Raw genomic sequence first — 18,986 nt, forward strand, 5'->3', positions numbered from 1 at the left:
AAATATGGCCCTTTCAGATGATGGACTGTTCCAGAGGTGGCTGCTGTGCGCAGGTGCAGTGCAGGGCTAGGATAATAGGCCTGGCTGGTAGCTCAGTTATTTGTTTCTCATCTGACAGGTGAACTGTTCTCTCTGCATTCTCGAGGAGACATAACTATACTTGTCACTCCAAAGGCAAAACTCACTCAGGTATAACACTGCCAAGTTCCTGATGCTTCTGAATTTTCTCAGGGGTCAGAGACTTAGTAAATCAACGTCAAAGAAGGAAGCATTTTCTCAATTAAAATCTTGAGGGACGTCACTTATTTGTATCTTAGCATGGGCTTGGGAGAACATGATAAGGATTTTCTTCTTAAGTTATAAAGAAAAAAATCAAGTCAATTCCCAGCATCAGATAAAGCTGTCTTACTTTTCACATATGCATCCGTCTCTGCTTTCTCACCCTCCTGTCATCTACCTTTTCACCAGCATCCACACACAGGGGCCTGTAGGATATGTCTTATACAAGTTTTCATTATAGCACTTAAAAAAAAAAGATCAGTCAGCTTTTTGCACTCTTCTCTTTCGCTAAAGTTGCTTCTGCCCTTTGAAAATATGAACGCCCTTGAGTGCTTTTTATATTTTCAAAGGGTAAAAGTGCTAAAGAGCACTTCTCTATTTCAGGGAAGAGGAAAAAAAAGTAAATCAGCCTGTCTAAAGTGTTCACTTGGAAAAGGTAAAAATGAACTCCCAATGTGATGGGGAGCAGTTACAGCACCTAGATTTATATCTCTACCACTCTGGAGTCCATCCATGGCTGGAAAACAAAACTCGAGGCAGCAGCCTCCGTTCAAATCTTTGTGGTATCTGTTTCTAGTGGAACCAAATCTTCTCCAAACTGCTACTGTGATGATGAACATGTAGCTGGTATGAACTTCAACCCTGGACAATATTGTAATGTGGGGAAAATCTGTGTCCGCGCCCTGCCCCCTCCCACCTTCACCAGCCCCCGCCAAACACCTGCTCTCTCCTGTTGGAAGCTTGTCTTTGTTGTGTCAGTTCTCTTTCGGAAGTTCACAGACTTGGTTTTATGCATGGCTGCTGCATCTCTCCACACTTCCCATCCCACTATTAGAAAGCACTTTATAGAAAGGATTGAATTGCAGAACTTAGCACCTCAGAACAAGCCAACAGTCACCTCTCCCAAGGACAGTGCATTTTCCCTATCTCCTTGGAATATATGGTTTTGTCTTTTACTAAATGCACAGTTAGCCAGGGAGAAGATCATTTTAGGGGAAAGGGTCTTGCCCTTACTTTGCTGCCTGGAACGTCCTCTGTCTCCAGAACATTCCTACTCAAAATTGATTACTCAGGTAGCTTGGCTATCAGTTCCTCTAGGTAAACTCCAAGATTTGGGGGCTCTTGGCTGTGCTGCCAGAGCACCCTGTGATAGCTCACTCCCAGGATTTCCCATAATGCCTTGTAAAGTTTATTCTGACATTTCCCTTAATGGACTATAAGATCTTGATGGCAGTTACAGCAGCTTCTGCTTCTAGATCTCAGTTTCTAGCACAGTGACTTGAACACATGAGTACTAGTAATAAAATAGATAAAAAATTATATATCAGACTTATTTTAAGTACTGTACATGTATTTACTTGATTCTCACAATACTGCTATGTAGGAGGTACTATTACATAAGCCCATTTTACAGATGAGGAGACTGAAACAGGGAAGTTAAGTAGTTTTCCTATGACCACACAGCTAATAAGTGCTAAAAATTGAATTCTGCCTCAAATAACCTGATTCTAGAGACTGTGCTTTGCCACTATTCTTCACAGCCCCTTTCAAAAATAATATATGTACACGTTTAATATACTCAATGTTTTTCAGAAGAATTTAAAAAATATTCAGATATCACTTCAAATCTGTATGACCCAAGAAAAGTTAGAAAAGTTAGTTAATGCCTTTTAATATTATTTCCTTCCCTGCAATCCCCTTTGAGGACTACATAAAAAAGGTCCTGTAATCTGGCTAGCATTATGCATGGGTGTGTTAACCACATGTTAATTCTCCTGCCCAAACCGCCCTCAGTGAGGTTAATTCTTTTAGTGAGTCTCAGGCAATAAAAGTCTAGTTAGAAATGCAGGTTACTAATTTTACCTGAGGTGATCATTTGGCCTATAATTAATATTTTCAACTATTATTAGTTTGTACATCAACGCATGCACAATCTTTGCCCAAAGCAAGGTCAATCATACATTGACTGTAGCAGAAGGCTTACTGTTGCAATTTTCCTTTGAATGCATAGGAAACATCAGTTAGGCGCCAACAAGTGAAAGACCATCGAAGTTAGGGTCTAGTCACCAGCCAGCATAAGGCCAACAGAGTGGGTCTGCCGGCCGACCAAGGCCCCAGAGAGCCAGACTCCATCATCTCCGTGCTCACTGTTTAAACTATCAAAGGAGAAACCAGGACCGGTACTCAAGGCCATTTACACATTAGGAAAAACTATTATCGACTGCTGATATCAGAGAAAATAGCCAAAGACAGACCAAACAGATGACTTTCAACACACATTTGCTTAGGAAATCCCTACCATGGCTAGTGACTAAGTGGCTGGGAAAGCTACTTTGGAAAACCAACTATAGCTGGCTCTAAAAGGAGTATTACATCCAAAGAATTCTGGACAGTTATGTGAATCTTCATTATAAAGTTGGAAGGCACCTTGATAAAAGAACACATATGTTAGAACCAAAGTGACCTGTGCTCAAATCCCTATTCTTCCGCTTACTAGAAGTACGGATTTGGGAAAGTATATTGGAGTTTGAATTTCCTTATTTGTAAAACAGGGAATAATGCCTACTTTTTGGGTTGTTGTAAAAATTAAAGTGTGTATATATTAAGCATCTAGCATAATGAGTGGCACATAGCAGACAATCACACTGTCATATATCTTATCCAGCCAGAGCTCAGTTAACACACAAATATTAACTTGATAATTATTCATCCATTCATCTGTTCACTTATTCCTTGAATTACTAAAATGTGTCAAACAACAAGTATACAAAGATTTAGAAAACAACAAGTCATCAAGGTGTTTTATGAAGAAACAGACATTCAACTCGCTACAGAGACAACGACCAGACACAAAACTCTGATACCATTCCATACACACACATGTAGAGAATGCAGTTTTGTAGGTTAGGAGCTGCAGAAGCTTTCACTTTGAAGGTGAGTAGTTTGACTAGGCAGGATGGTGGCAGTGGAGGGATAGATTAACTGAGAACATGTTAAGTCATGGTTCTCCAAAAAATATGGTCTTCAGAATTTTTCTACATCTTAATTACTTCAGATACATCTTATTAATAAATCAGTGTAAGAAGGAGGGAAAAGGACTAGGCAAAGACTAATTGCTCTAGTCTTAATTAATTTGCCTATGAAAGTTCCATGATGGTTTGTTTCCATACAACTCCAAGAAAAAAATGCAGAACATAATTTGAGCGTATGTAATGATGTCATTGCTCTCGGCCACCTAGAGACAAGGATTTACCACAACTGAGACAGCCCCTATACACAAAAACAATAAATATTTTAAATAAATGTATCCATATTTATCTAAGTCTATAAAAGTCAGAAGAGCTCATATTAGCCAAGGTCTGATTCATTCTGATACTGAAATAAAACCAGTACAGTAAATCCTCACTTAGCTTTATCCATAGGTTCTGAGACTTGAGTTAAAACAATGTATAACAAAAACCAATTTTACCACAGGCTAACTGATATAAGCGAGAGTTGAGTTCCAAAGGCGTCTCATCAGCATCAGTGTTATAATAACATGAGGTTGAACAAAACAGCATTATCCAGGGACCTGCTGTATGTAGTAAGAGGAATACCGGGAATAGGAAAACCATCCTTCAAAGCTGTCTTGCAGAGTTAAAACCAACACTAACAAAACTACGTCTGTTCTGAATATCAAAGTAGTAATCCACTCTTTATAAACCTAATACTGAGAGATAAAAAATGATTTTGGTGTCTTATTTAGTTGGCTCGATCTAACACAAATCGCTACTATATAACTCTTCTGAAGAGTTTGCTGCCATTGGTTTTAGGGCACTAAAGGGGTGTGTCCACTAGCTCTGGCTAGTTAAAAAATAACAGTTGTTTTCACATTATCCAAAGCATTGAAGACATATAAAAGAGACACTCAGAATCTGCTACCAAGAAGTGAGCATTCTGAAAAGACTGGAAGAGCAGAACTAGAGTATTTGGTTTAGTACCTGGGTAACTGGTTACTTCTCTTTCGAAAACATGAGAAATAGAAGGGACCAGCAGAGAGCTGCAGATGATCAGAGGCACCATAAGGAATACGACTTCTATCTGGAGAACTCCCCTGAGGTGGTTACTTTTGGGGATTTCTGGGTTTTTTTTTTTAATACTTTCCTATATTTTCAAATTTCTTACAATAAACACATAATATTCCTATAATTCGGGGGGAAAAAAAATCCTTTCATCTAAAAAAGCTATTTGGAATAGATACAAATAAAGCTCCACTGGGCTCCTTAGTTGTGTTAACCCAAACAATTAGCCTACGCACGACTTACAGAGTGGAAAGAGAGTGCCAGCTCCTCAAAATTGTGCTGTCAGCCTGGCTGATTCAGCGGCTCAGCTTCCTGATGTTCTCCTACCTGGAAGTTCCCAGCAATAAACAGTCAAGCAAAGGAGATTCTGAGAGTCCAGCTTTATGACTTGTATCAAAGAGATCCCATCCATACTATTTTGGAATGCTCACTCCAAAACTGTAATCATCTTAGGATGTGTTTTCCAAGGCCATTCGTTGGCCACAGGGTTATGGGTAGCTGGCACACTCTTATTTCCACTCCTTTCCCATATGAAAGGACCCTAAATCCAAATACCTAGGACCCTTAAGTTCTCTTCTGATTATACAAATTCCCAACTATATAGCCTCATTCAATCAGAAACCTCGTATGCTTTTTTCCTAGAAAAATTTCCCTGACATGGAACCTTTAAATACATATGCCAAGTTCTTTAGCTAATTTAGAGTGTAACAGCAGCTAATATTGTAGAAGTATGTTATCATTCTCATAGTTTTTGTACTTTTTTAGGTGTGAGCAGCACAGATAAATTATACACCTAATTGTTAGAATAAGAGAACATATTTATAAGCTTACTTGAAGATTTTGGGTTGTTCCTTATTATTATTATTATTATTATTATTATTATTATTATTATTTTGCAATTAGAACATTGTGGAAACAATATAGCAAGCATAGCCCCATGCTTGGTATTGAGGAGACACAATAGAAAAGAAAACTGTTTCTGACCTTAGAGGGTAAAAATCAAGAGTAAGAGAGATTTACAAAAAGAACTAAAACATGGTCTGCTTGGTGCAGTAACAGAAATGACTTCAAGGTATGCAAATATATCATTCAGTAAGAAGCCATTAATCTCTAGGAGTCGGGAAGATTCATGGACAGTGGTCCATAAAAACAGTTCTACTGAACAAGGGGAACGAACAAAGGCACAGAGATGTGAGTCAACACAGTGTACTTGAGAAGTGCTCAGTGTCTGGGTATGATGTGAACATTATTGTTGGCAACTGAGTCAACTCATATAAGGGTCTTGGACCTGCCGCATGTGCTCCTCTTCACCTCTTTTCCAGTATCTTCATATTATTCAAATTTCTGAACAGTGTCTGACAGTTCAGCCCTTTGCCTATAGAATGGATAATGAAAGGTGTTCTGGAGTAAGCACAATGATTTATCAAATATCTATTAAGTAAAAGACACCATATTATGTTCAAGGGTACCAAATATGAACAAAATTCTACAGTCGTTTTCAAAAACTTACATATAACATGAAATAAAAGAGAAACATACTGAAAACGATAGTGCAAGGCAGCACGTGAGAGATATAAGCACAAAATGCACAGGACGAAGGAAATTTTGGACAGTTTTGAGGCATAGCACGGAGGCCAATTGAGTAGAGGGTATATGTAAAGGCAGTAGAAAATAAACCAGAAAAGTTTGCTGGAACTGTTTGAAAAACATTTAATACCAGCCATAAAATCCCCATGCATATACGAAATTGTTATACATTACAAAGGTGACATTGCAAATCGAGAAAGGAGGAGGACTCCTCAGTGATGGTTCTGGGACAAGTGGTTATTCACATGAAAGAATGAAATTAAATCCCTAACTCAAATTCTACATACACACACAAAAATCTATTCTAGGTAGATTAAAGGCATAAATATGAAAGACCAAATTATAAAATTTAGAGGAAATATAGGAAAATATGTTTAATGAAATTTAGGAAGAATTTCCTAAGCACAACACAAAAGAGCTAAGCATAAAATGACTGATACTAATTATTAAATTAAAATTAAAACTTTAGTTCATAAGAAGATAACAAAACATTCAAGTTACTATAAAATATCATGAAGTAAAAGATAAGTAAAATAAAAACTGGGTGAAGAAATTCTAATCACACATAACACATTAAGGATTATTAATGCACACACATACACATTTACAACTCCTACAATTCAATAACACAAACAAACAACAGAAAAAATGAGCAGAAGACTTGAGTAGGTATTTTATGGAAGATAAATAGCAATGAAATACATGAAAAACCCTTTTAACTTCATTAGTAATCAGGGATATGAAAATTAAGTTCACGCAGAGATAATCATATTATATCCACTAAATTAGCAGAAATCTCCAGGCTTGGAAATATCAAATGTTGGCGATGTGAAGTGATGAGAATTCACATGTTGCTGAAAAATTATTTGGCCTTATTTAGAAAACTTAACATGTTCATGCCCTAGCTCTTAGCAATCTACTCTCAGATATATCAGTAACACTAGAAATGTTTCGTGTAACCCATTTATAGAAACACATATGTGTGTAATCTAAAATTCTTAAGAGAAACAGTGTAATTCTGATGTAACATTAGACATATACATGAATGTTCCGAGTAGCACTTTTCATAATAGAAAAAAATTTTGAAAATAACCTAAAGTCCAGTGATAGCAAAATAAATAAGTCAGTTATGATTTAGTCACACCATCAATTATTGTACTTGAGGGAAGTACATCAAAAATAGGACCTGCAATAACATAGATGAAACATAATACTGGGTGTGAAAAAAAATAGGTGAAGACCATGTAGACTATAATTCAAATGTATCTTTTAAAAAATAAAAAGTAAGCTGTGTTTAGGAATACATACGTATTTGTTTAAACTATAAAAACAAAGGAATGATATGTACAGAATTGGAGCACGGTTACTTCAGGAGAACCTGAAGGGTGGGTTAGAGGAGACACACACAGATACCTATTGATCATGCTCTCTGCTTCTTACATATGGTGGCAAATTCATAGATATATATTTTAATTTGATTTTTTAAACAATATTTATTCATATGTAACAGTTAATAAATCACAAAATATTTTACTGAGTTTGTATTTGATTTCACAAATAAGGAATCACTAGCAGTTGTCAACAGGATAGTAATATTGGAAAAGCTTGCTTTAGGAAGAATTCCTGTGCTACATTTCCTAACATGGCAGAGGTGTCCCAGTCAACAGCTATGGTGCTGACTGGGACCTTGCCCTACACTATAAGAGGGACTACAATGCCTACATCCTTCAGACACTAAGATCAGTACAAAGATATCAACCCACTCATAAATACAATCACTTATCATTTATATTTGCGCTTGGGAGACATTAGATGAGGATTAAAAGAAAGTAGGAATCTCTGTGGGCCCTGTGCTTTTGTCCAGAAGAAAACTATATGGTACAACCTCCGGCCGTGGGCTCCTACAAGTCTCCTCCCTTACTATACAATGTTTCTTACATAATCTCACCCCTTTTGTTAAAAAATCTCAGTTCTTCCATCCTGACAGGAAATGTCTAGCTCCTAAAGCTTGAAATGTTTTGTGCTGGCATCCAATGTCACTCACCCACGTCACTTGAGATCCAACATGGAAAGACAAGACCTAATGCGGAGAGAGAGGCAATTCGGGAACGGGCACCTTCGTCCTGTACACTTTTGCTATGATAAGGATTTTCAAATACCTTCTCTAACTCTAAAAAAGAAAGATCAGTTTCTACATTTATATACAATCAATGCACCCATTAAATCAGGAGGTCTCAATCTTGGGTTCCCAAATGAAGGAACTTAAAAAAAAAAAGAACCATGGGTCCTCTTCCCTGAGATACTGACTTAATTGTTCTGAGATGAAAGGCCCTGGCATTGCTGATTGAGAACATCAGCATTAAGCTGTTTCTCTTCAGAACTTAAATTATACACATAATGTATTTCTATAAACAGGAGCTACATTAAACATTTAGTGCTCATCTTTCAATCTACTATGTTTCAATAAAACTGTTTAAACACAAGTTAAACTATTAAATATCAGGCTAGTGCCTAGGCATACCGAAAGCACCTTTCTATCATTTTCTCACCTAACCATGGGTGACAATACCACAGATGTTTGCCTTTCTATGAGTTAAAAAAGAGGCTGTGGCAAAAAAAGGGGGGCGGGACGGTGCTGACCATGGATTTGTAAATTTAAAACTTGACCACCATTTTCAGCAGCAAGATCCTTCACTGATATTTGCTAAAAATAACCAAACCCTGAATATTTTGGCACTTAATCTCCAAGAATGAGAGGTTTTAAAACACCCTATTTGTCTAACACTTCCCCTGCATGGTAGCTTCAATGTGAATAATAATCATGACAGAGTCACCAGAGTTAATAAGTTCCAGCTCAACTACAGGGATTACTTTTTGCAAGTTATCGTGGCCTTCAGAGATGCAGAATTCACTTTAAAATTAGGAACAATAGAGAATGCATGAGAAGAAGCAACTGAAGCTTTTAAAAATATATCCACTCTCTGGATGCAGATTTATGGCCTTTTGAGGGCATCATTGGTATGTTGCTGCCAACATCAAAAGCTTTCTTCTAAGAAGCACAAGTAAAATGCTCATGCACCTTAATATCTGCTCCACCTACTTACTGTCCCATAGTGCCCAGCCACTGCAAGCATTTCAGTAACACTGCCTCACAACAGACTTGGCTAACCATTCAAACTGGAAAGTGTTACCTTCTCACTACATGTGAAAATCCAAATTTAAACAGAGAAAAATAAGAATTGGAAGTAATTTACTCATCCAGAGAAGAATTAGTACCTGTGTAGCAAATACCACTCAAAAGTTACCTCTTTGAGTAAAGCGCAATTCTATTCTAACTCATGTCACTAACACCCCATATTTATTAGCAGATGAATACATTTCTCCTACATATGATTATATTTAGAAAATATTTAGGATCTACTAAGGATTCATACTAAACAAATTTACCAAGGATACAAAAGTAATTAGAACGAGAGCTTAAGACACTCTAAATTTCCTACAAACATAAAACACCTATAATGTAAATCTTTTATAATAGTAATTAGCTCTACTACACTGAACCAACTTGAGCCCTTCCCATCATGGCCCCAACGGTCTATGATTAAGAACATAGCCAAAAGGGGAAAAAAATCTATCCTATTTCAAAGGCATTTAGAAAAATGTAAACGTTTTAAATAAAAGGGAAACATCCTTTAACAGAAGGGCAAAATGATCAATAGTCTTTAGTCTTCTGGTACGTTTTTTTTGGTTGTTTTTTTTTTTTTAATTTCTTTGTACCTCTATTGATTACCTTTGTTATTATAGTTCCAAGAAGAGGCAAGAACAACACTGAAAAAATGAAGATCTGGATTTGTGGGCAAGCACTGACAAATGTGACCTCTAAAAGCCAAGCAAGCTACTTTGCTTTAGACCTTGGTAGTTTATGTAGAGATTTGGGCTTTGGCCAAGAAATATTAGGGTCCTTTTCAGCAATACAATTTTATGAGTCTTCCTTACATATGGGAAACAGAGGTACATAGAAACTCAGTGATCAAATTAATGTTTATCAAATGTTAAATAAAAGACCACTTAAATGTTTTCTATCTTCTGCTTTTAGACAATGCTCCTCCACAAAGGTTTATACAGAGAGCTCAAAGACAATTATAAAAAAATGAGGATCAACTGGTTTCCCAATCCTTTAAATAGCAACAAAATGTAAAAGAGTTATTGCTTTGAGACAAACTGGAAGACTAAGTGCCCTATCTTGTGAGTTTTGAGTCAAAAGTGTTTGTTGAAATAATTTGAGAAGAATTAAAATCTGGAAATATAACATGAAATTTCATATATATGGTTTCTATTTAAAAATAAAGTCAATCTAGCAAGAGTGAGCCTGTGCACCCAACTAAACGATGAGTTAAGTGGAGGGGTCCCTAACCCATTCTGCCGTTTTCCACTTGTCGCACATGTGCTGTTGTACAGGTATGCTTTAGTTTGCAACTACTAAGAGAAACTAATATATAAAATTAAATCTTTTGTTGTTGGTACATTCTTAAAAATGTGCAAGCCAAGTCTTACCAGCATCATCCCTAAAGTCCCACTTACTTGTCCTGAATATTCTACTTCTAGAGCATCTTTTTATTGAAACTTTAGATACATATTTAAAATGCCAAAAAGTACTTCCTGAAATGATAAAAATACTGGGAATAATTGGTGCTGAAAACAATAGATAGCATCATAAGACATTAGAACAGGAGAGAATTAATTTTAGTCATTTCTTCTCATTTCAGAAATGAAAACTAGAGGAAAAAGTGACATGTTGAAGGACATGTGGTCATGAATTGTCCAGCCCATGACAACGCTTAAATGAAGGAGTTTTGACTTGAGAAGAAGCAGGGAGCTAGAGGAGACTGCGAACTGGGGGTCAGATGGAAGATACCATGGAGAAAGAGAGAAATGGGAGTACCTGAATTAAGAAGCTGATTTTCAAGACAAAATGTGTCTACATCTCAAGTTTAAGTGCTCTTAATGCCATTTAAATTAATAGCACAGAACCTTAATGATATATTTGCTATAATGATGATATATGACATTCTACTAATATGTAATACATACACACAGATACTCATGCATTAAAGCACTTATCACTTTGACAATTATTAATAATTGGTTGTACAAGTGATGGTCTTCTCTGCTGCAGGGTGTGATATGATAGAGCTGTCTTTTCCACCCTGTAATCCCAGAGGTAAATGTGCATCTCAACCTGTCTGCTAAACTTTAGAAAATATCCAATGTACTTTTTCTCCAAGGTGAAAAAAAAATTAATGACAAAATTTTTATTCACCTTTATTTCTTTAAAGCAAACTCCTAAAAGCTTACATCCCACCCACACACCTCACACTGACAAAACCTGTGAACCTCCTGATTGCGTTTTTTGGGGGTTTTTTTTTGTTTTTTGTTTTTAAAGGGAAACAACTGTAGAAACTTCCTGATGCAAGCTGCTGGTAATCACTGTAGCTTCTGGTATCAAGACTGAGGGAGACACAAGGGTTGCCTATTTAGATGAAGGGTAGTTAAGCTTTTTCCAGTTCCTTTCAAAAGGCTTATAACACACATTTCTCTGGCAAAGGATTTTATTTTGTGGTTTGTATTTTTCCCCATCTCTTTTTTAAAAAATAGGTTAGATAATTCTTAAAGACACATTGTTGAAATTTCTTATTGGAAGTCCACTTGGAATGTCTTATTGGAATGCCACTTATTGGAAGTGGCATTGTGCCACTACACTACTTTAATACACAAATTAAGAGAATTTAATGTTTTTCATATCTGTACACAGAAAGAAAAAATAAAACACATGCACTCGAAATTAATAATAAGGACAAGGTATTTAGTAAACTATGCAGATTAAGGAGCTAGTGTTATATTTCTAAAAAGTGTTTGGTATCCATAATGACATCATTAAAAATAAAACCACAGGCTTAATTTGTGATTTTATCTACTTTAACTAATACTTTAATTCCTTTGATTTTTAAGAAAATATTATTGCTTAGCAAGTTCCTCAAAATATTTCACATAATACTATTCTATACTACAGTATGCCATTTTTAATATATTAACAATTTTATTTTCTTCCAATTACTCCTGACTCATTTCTTACAGCCTCTTTTTCCAGGTGGAGCCATTTCTGTTTATAACCATGAGAAACATAACACCATATATAGACCAAGAAGACAACACAGGTATCATTCAAAATGTTTATTCATTTGTTTCTTCTCCGTCACACATGCTCATGCATCCACAGCCCTGTCTCAAATGTAATGTGAACAGAATGCTGTATCAGCAAACTTAAGTGTAATCAATCCATTTGGTAACAAAAGAGAATCACATGGTAAAAAAAAAAGTCAAAAGGCTCAGACACCACTTGGAAACTAAGCTCCTAATCCTAGCACTATTTATCGCTGCCTGGCCTTGGTTGAAAAATCTCTAAACTTTAATTTCATCATCTGTTCAACCTCAGGGTGAATGTGAAAATACAAAGCAATCACAACTGTCAATGTACCCTGAAAGTGTCAAGTACCATGCAAATAAATTGTTGTTCAAAACAGTCATTCATGATAGTGTCACATCTTACACTTAATCATCTTTCTAGACTAGTCCATCTAGGAATATAGGCTTCACAATCTATTGAGGAAGAGAAATGTAAAACCCTCTTATTTTTCTCTGGCAACTAAATTTTCCTGAATGTTTAATCACAATAATAAGTAAATTTTAGAAATTTTAGCCTCAATATTATATATACCTTAACATAAAAAATTAAAGTAAAAAATACTATTTAGTACGTGCTATTGGACAAGCACTGCCAGGTACTGAGTAATTAACAGTACACGATGGGCCCCGCCAAGTAGAGATAACTGTCTTGTAGCAAAGACATCCCTAAACACCAGCTCCACACCATGTTGTAACTACGACCCCGCTGCTTAAGGAATATCAGTACCTCAGATGAACGTTGCTCTTTTTTGTTTGTTTGTTTTAACCAAATAGTTTTGTTCTACCTTTTACTTTAGCTCGAGCACCATTCTCTCATTATCCTGAGCTCTGGATTATTTTAAGCGTGGCTACAGTCAAGAAATACAATAAAATGAAGAACATTAAAAAGTGTTAGCAGAGCCTCGTATTTAACAAAAAATCTGACTTTGGGCAAACTGTTCAAATTATGGGGGACTAAGTTTCCTCTATATTACAAGAAATTACTTGGATACAGACAAAAGTCTTCAATTTCTTTAATATAAAATTCAAGACTTTAAAATATTACATCTCTCTTTACAAATACTGGAAAATATTATATTGCGTCAGAATGGTGCTCCTTGAATGTCTTATCAGTTTTATGAGTGGCTGCATGTTTGTCTGAGTTAAAGCTGACAACTGTGTTTGCCTAGTCCTCTACTGGCATTTTAAAAATAGTCTTACATTGAATTCCACTTCATACTGGCTTCCAAGTGAAAAATAATATTGAAAATCAAAAGCGTGAATTACTATCATTCTTGGCTCTGCTACACAAAGTGTGGTCCATGGATGGTATCATTTGGAAGCCTGTCAGAAATGCAGAATCTCAGGCCCCTCCCCAGATTTACTAAATCAGAGTGTGCATGTTAACAAGATCTAGTGATTCAAATGCACATTAACATTTGAAAAGCACTGATTTGTAAGTTTCAAACATTATCAGCTTAGCTTCCATAACCCATGATCATTTATTTGGTTCCCCTCCTCTCCCAGATTTTATTAAATTAAATTCAAATAAGGATGATAACAACTAAATAAGTACTGTTTGCTGGCAGAAGCCACCAATCACTTTCGAACAACTCTAAACAACATGCCAACAATATATTTAGATGCAAATCTCCTTATTCAATATTTAGTAAATACATTTGCTTTTATAGTAAGTTATCAAAATTTATGAATGATATTAAACATAGTTATCCTACTGTGAGTTGGTCAGAATGATCGAGGGAGTGAGAATGATTTCTTCACTTTGGCCTCTTGTATCTCCTGCTTCCTATGCCTGCCTGCTAATCACCTACCTTCTGAAATGTCTGCAATGTCATTTTCCCTTGGACTTACCAGATTGAAAAAGTACAATTTCAATTTAGGTAACAACAAAGCATTTGAGTCCATTTTTACTCAAGTTCCACAGTGATGCAGTGACATTTCTCCGTGTAATTCCTCCTACCACTACAACACTGGGTTGAGAAGGGATACGTGTGCTAAGGCCTCTCTCTTTCTGGGGAAGAAGGCTCTTTTGCACTTCATGAACCAGAAATTAGGGGGCAGAAAATCAATATCTGCATTAAGTGGAGCTGTCACTGACCTCACTTGGAAGACAGCTTTCGGCTTTGCAGATTCCTTATTTATGAAGGAAACTGTCAGAAGGACCTGGTCATATAGGAAGGGTATACTCCTCACCTTACTCTTATCCTCCTGGAAACAATATTAGAAACTATTTTGTGTCTTACAGTGGTCTGCTATCATATGAGAAGTGTAATACATGTTTATCATTTCTACTTTAGCCCCATAAACACAACTTTAACATTTCTGTCCCCAATTTCTAGTTCAGTGAAGTCAGAAGAAAGAGGGTGTTGAGGACAAAAAACATGGTACACAATCATACTGCACACAAACCCACTTTCAAAAGAAATACTCCAAAAGCACAACAGAGTTTGCAGATTTCTAATGCAGTTCAAACTGAATACATTAACATCGCCTAATTCTGAAAATTATCTACACACAGCATGTGTATGTGCACAATAAGGCCATACGATGCAATGTGGCACAAACAATTAAAAGTTCTCTTCAAAGTGGAAATGCAAAATAGAACGAATATCTATTTTCTATAAATGAATCTAGCCATCTGCCTCACAAGAGCAGCAGCAGGAGTACCCAAAACAGCAGAAACAGCAGCCTCTGGTGTTAACAATCTATTCTCAAATCTCATGCTCCACATTTCCCCAGCAAACAAGGCTAAAAATACAAGACATGCAACAAATAGTCTCTTGGGATCTGCCATTCCATGGATGGTGTATTCAATCAGAGTAATATTTTCTGTTGAAATTCAAAATTGAAAAAAAGCAAGCTATCATATTAGAAACTGGCGTTCAGAATGTTAAGCATGAATCCAATCCCAAAGTATATTAAGCTGAATGGTGAGAGGGTGGTTGTTTTCATACAACACAAATCTCTGCGATTTATCTGAATATATTTATAGATTTATTTAAGCTACTCTAAATTCCTCTACAACTCTCACAGTTATAGAGATATAATTTTAGCACTTTTGTTACCAAAATATAAGGGTCATTTTATTTTCAGCAGAGTTTAGAAAATGAGCCTTGCTGTAGGCTCTGTGGTTGGTTCAAATCCAGGCTCCTCCATAGACTAACTTTGTGGCCTTGAGCAAGTTATTTAACCTCTCTGTGCCCTTCATTTCCTACCTTCAAAGTGAAAACGATAATAATACTTATCTCACAGAGTTATTTTAAGGATTGAATAATATGTATAAAGCTTTTAGAATAATCGATGGCACACACTACATATAATTACTGTTATTATTTCATATTCAAACAAGCTGCAAAAATGCTTTTTCTTAAAAAATAGGCATGATATAAAATAAGGTAGCGACGCGATGGTAGTTCTCATGCCAACATTGGCCATTTAGCAAATGAAGAGATGAGCAGATAAGTATTTTTAACTAGAGCATAAAGCTGAGGATTACAAAGTTTCCACTGGTTATTCCATAACACTGTTAGTTCATGGAGGCATTAGTACAAGGGGGACAGAAGACAGTAACATAGCTGGTCAAGTGGCACTGCCTGAGGTATGGGATAATCGGAATTACTGGCAACAGTGTAATCAAGAAGCAGGGCACATCTGGGCTCTCTGTGAACGCATGTGCCTATTCATTAAAGGGATATCCTGTATCACTACCACCTATCTTACAAGGATGTTATGGAATATATCTTTGTACACCTGTCTTTGGGATTATGTTTTAATACATGGATCTGGGTCTCTAACCTTTAATGTTAAAAAGGGAGGAAGAAAAGGCATAAGGGAGAGGTATCAAATATTCACTATCTCCTGAACACCCAATTTCTTCATAAACCTTGAACGATGGCATCTTTTTAAATGGTGCACTATATTTGGTAGAAGGAGAATCAGAAACAAATTTACAAGTCACCAAGGAGATAGACAGAAAACTGCTTCCTTAACTAGTAAGAAAGCAAGGTCCAGAACTACCTGACCGATTCAGTCATAAGGTTCTAAGAGAACTCACGGAGCCTTCGTGGGGCTCCCTAGGTTTTCCCACTCTATGGGGCACCACTTAAAGAACCACAGACCCACAGATGGGTCATTCAAATAGTGAAGAAGAACGTAAGGGGGGGGCATTAAAAAGGGTGACAAGTGCTGCTATTATACTGCCAGGTCATAACGGTTCATCTCTTCTTCAGAACTGAGATACATGAAGAGATTTCTTGAACAGAATACTTTGTCAAGTTGGAAAAGAAGGTGCCACTGGTCTGCTCAAGGTGAGAGCACAACCCAAGTCAGAAAAAGACAAATCCAGCAGGAAATTGAGAGAAACGGCTCTTTTCTCATAGCCGTATGGAGAGACAGTTTTTTGAGGAAAGGGAACAGAATGAGGAAGGTGGGTGGAAGTGGGCTATAACATTCATCAAGAAGAAAATGACTATAGATTTAAATTGTATAAACTAGGTAGATAAACTGATGTAAGTATATGTAAAGCACATGACCCTATTATGCCTATAAAATAAATGTGTACTTACCTTGCCCTTAATACATTGCTACGGTTAGTGAAAGGAAGATTTCATTGTCCAGGAAAATTTTTAAAGCAAGTAATTGTGTGAAATCTTGGCCTGTCTATTATCTTACTCTCTGCCTTTAGACTAGAATATTTTATGTACAGTATCTAATACACGAATCACAACCAGATCAACAGCAGTACTCCTTTTTTCAAAGAACAAAAGCAAATCAGCATGACAACATGATGTGGATTCAATTAGCACTTGGCAGGTCACGAATAACTTTTAAACAACCTTCTTTTAAGTTGGAAAGTGTTAAAATATACGGTAATCATGGCACCGAAGTGCCTTCTTTATAGTATGCCACCAGTCAGGAACATAAATCTGAAGAGGTAAGTCTTGCTTACAAAGCAGGAAACCAGAACACTGCTCCTTGGGCCACTACTAGTCTCTGCACACTTCCTTACCCCAAGCATCTTCCTCTTTGATTATATTCAAACCCAATCATCAGAAATCCCCTTCCAATTTTCAGAGGGTTTTAGATTAAGTATGGGAAAGAGAAGAAGGATGGGAAAGAGAAGAAAATGAATAAATAAACAAGGAGTTGGTGCAATCATCTTGAAAACAAATAAATGATAAATAATTGTAGAGAAAATGCTACTGAATTGTTAAATATTCTTATATCATCAAAGCAAATGACATAATTCATATATCTTGCTGATTAGAGAAGGCAGAATATCTTGGTTCAAATCAACATGAAAAGCCTTGCAGAACAAAAACTATTTACTTGCATAAATAAGAAAGACCTAGGGCCTACCATAAAGAGCCTGATGAGACTGCTAGGCAAGCATGCCACAAGAGCACACCTGATCTTGCTTTTAATAAATGGCCACCTCCCTGGGCTGGGAGAACTTAGGTAACATTGAAACACACCTTTTGTTCTGAAAACTCCAATTGTGCCCACCTGTCCAAAGCCAGGTGCGTCTGGCTTCACAGGTTTCACAGCCTGCTGACTGTGGAATCTCTGACAGATGCTAAGGGTAATGGGCTTCATGCCCCAGAAAGTAAAATATTACAAGGGAAATATTAGATTTAGTGCTCTACTCCATGTGTCTCAAACATTACTATGATCTGTACAACACATTTGTTGTAAATAAGCCTGCAGAGTGTACAGTATGTTTTCCAGGAGACCTTTAAAGAACAGCTTGCAGACAAGAGGTGCTAGCCTTAGTTTCACAGCCAGCAAAACTCCAAGCAAGAGGCTTTTGGCATGTCCCCACCTCTTGTTTGGGGCTGGCTTCAAGACAACTCCACCAACCAAAGTCCAACCAAAGTCTAGGCATGGAGCCAGTCACTGTTAGGTATTCCATATCAAACAACAAGGAGAATTCAGACATTTAGATCAATATTTAGAAAAGAAATGGCCTGCTTTCCCCCCATAACAGTATATTAAAATCAACTCTGAGCTGATTTTGCAAGGAGGCATTCTCTGTAGTAAATTAAATGGCTGAAGCTTGTGCTTCTTCCAGCAAGGAAAAGAACTATGCTTCACCATTAACCAGTGTGTACAATCACTGAGGCTCATGTTTAAACCTTTCCTGCTTTTTAAAAAGCCTGCTCCATTTAAAAAAAAAAAAAAAAAAAACTTTTCAGGAAATAAAATGCAAATCATCATTGAACAGAATCATCAAACAAAAAGCCTCTATCCACCTTTTTTTTTTTTTAAACTACTCATTCCAGGCAGCACGACTGCTTTTAGCACACCATTAGCTTTTATAAAAATGAGATTATATTAGCTTTTTTGTGATCGTCCCGAATCCTTTCCACCCTCTTCTGTCTCCTGGCTACTCATATGTTTACGATAGCCAGTAGAGCAGAGGTTAGGTGGTCAAATCAGTTCCACCTCTCGACAGACAAGCGTTAGGTAAATCATTTAATGTAATTATATATTCTAAGCCTAACAGATGGCAAATGGGGAAAGAGAAAGATAAACAAGGGCGGGAAGGAGTAGCTTCCGAATTATCTCAAAGGTAAAACCACAATACTTCAAGCTATGTGTGAAATTGCCTCTGATCATCTTCAAAACAAGTCCGCGGGATTTATCTTTAAGTTCATGCTCCCTGTCCTCACTCAAGGTGGAGCTGAAACCAGTTGCAGTATTTCACTCTGCTGGAGTCCAGAGGATTCAGGAAAATGGGGTCTATGTTTTCAAGTGGAAAAGACAGAGCTTTCCCTGTTGCCCCGCGCTCTCCAGCTCCCTAGCCGGAGTAGGCAC

The 18,986-nt window shown here is 36.8% G+C and overlaps 1 protein-coding gene across 4 annotated transcripts in view; it reads right to left on the minus strand.

Moving 5' to 3' along the window:
* Positions 1-18,986, minus strand: part of UNC5D (unc-5 netrin receptor D) — a 476,468-nt gene that overhangs the window by 456,469 nt on the left and 1,013 nt on the right. The window lies entirely within an intron of this gene.

Source organism: Pteropus alecto, unplaced genomic scaffold, assembly GCF_000325575.1.
Source record: "Pteropus alecto unplaced genomic scaffold, ASM32557v1 scaffold24, whole genome shotgun sequence".
NCBI lineage: Eukaryota > Metazoa > Chordata > Mammalia > Chiroptera > Pteropodidae > Pteropus > Pteropus alecto.